We start from the raw sequence: 1905 nt of genomic DNA on the forward strand, positions 1-1905 counted from the left end.
TATCCACCAAGAAACAAGCACAATGCTTTGTGGGCTTGTTTGGATTCTGGTGCCAGCACATTCCTATCTGGAAGTGAGGATTCGGAAATCAAGCGACTTGGAAAGCAGCTACTTTGAGTGAGGCCTGGAACAGGATATGGCCCTTCAACAGGGACAGGCTGCTGTACAAGATGCTCTTCCCCTTGGGCCATATGATCCAAGAGACCCTATGGTGTTTGAATTATCAATGGCAGATAAAGATGCTGTTTGGAGTCTCTGGCAGGCACTCATAGGGGAATCACAGCAGAGGCCATTGGAATTTTAGGGTAAAGCTTTGCCTTCTTCTGCAGATAACTATTCTCCCTTTGAGAGACAGATCTTAGCCTGCTATTGGACATTAGTGGAAACTGAATGTTTGACAATGGGCCACCAAGTCACCATGCAACTGGAGCTGCCCATAATGTGCTGGGTGTTATCTGACCTCTCCCCCCGAAGCCATACAGTAGGACATGTACAGCAAAAATCCATTATCAAATGGAAGTAGTATATACATGATCAGGCCCAAGCAGGCCCAGAGGGAATAAGCAAGTTACATGAAGAAGTTGCCCAAATGCCTATGGTTTATAATCCTGTTACAATGCCTCCTGTTCTCCACCATGCACCTATGGCTTCATAGGGTGTACCCTACAATCGGTTGACTGAGGAAGAGAAAACTAGGGCTTGGATTACAGATAGTTCTGTATGCTATGCAGACACCACTCAGAAGTGGACAGCTGTGGCATTATAGCAAATTTCTGGAACAACCATGAAGGGCACTGGGGATGGAAAGTCTTCACAGTAGACAGAACTTCAGGCAGTGTACATGGTCATGTATTTTTCTTGGAAGGAGAAATGGCCAGAAGTATGATTATATACTGATTCATGGGCTGTAGCCAATGGTTTTTCTGAATGGTCAGGGGCTTGGAAGGAGCATGATTGGGAAATTGATGAGAAAGACATTTGGGGAAGAAGTATGTGGATAGATCTCTCCAAATGATTGAAGGATGTGAACATGCCTGTGTCTCATGTAAATGCTCATCAAACAATGGCTTCAGCAGAAGGTGAGTTCAGTAATCTAGTAGATCAGATGGCCTGCTCTGTGGATTGTCAGTCTCTTTCTCCAGCTATTGCTGTAATTGATGAATGGGCCCTTGAACAAAGTGGCCATGGTGGCAGAGATGGAGGTTATTCATTGGCTTGACAGCATGGATTCCCACTTACCAAATCTAAACTGGCTGCAGCTGCTGCTGAGTGCCAGATCTGCCAACAGCAGAAAGCAATACTGAGCCCCCGATATGGCACTATTCCCTGTGGTGACCAGCCTGCAACCAGCCTGGTGGCAGGTTGACTACATTGGAACACTTCCATCTTGGAGGCACAGCATTTTGTCCTTACAAGAATAGACACTTAATCTGGTATGAATTTGCCTTTCCTGCACATAATGCTTCTGCCAAAACTACCATCCAGGGACTTACAGAATGCTTTATTCACCATCATGGTATTCCACACAACATCGCTTCTGATGCCCTTAAGTCAACAGGCTAAGAAAGGAATAACAGTATTAGGAGGGGTGATTGACCCAGAATACCAAGGGGGAAATTGGACTGGTTCTCCACAATGGAGGTATGAATATTATGTCTGGAAGGCAGGAGATTCCTTAGGGCAACTTTTGGTGTTACCATGTCCTGTGATTAAGGTCAATGGGAAACTGTAACAACCCAATCCAGACAGCACAACAAATGGCCCAGACCCTTCAGGGATGAATGTATGGGTCACTCCTCCAGGGAAAAAGCCAAGACCTGCAGAGGTGCTTGCTGATAGTGAAGGAAATACAGAATGGGGTAGAAGAGGAAGGTAGTTACAAATACCAAATTATGCCATGTGGCC

Source organism: Nannospalax galili, unplaced genomic scaffold (assembly GCF_000622305.1).
Source record: "Nannospalax galili isolate Female #2095 unplaced genomic scaffold, S.galili_v1.0 scaffold96, whole genome shotgun sequence".
NCBI classification, from domain to species: domain Eukaryota; kingdom Metazoa; phylum Chordata; class Mammalia; order Rodentia; family Spalacidae; genus Nannospalax; species Nannospalax galili.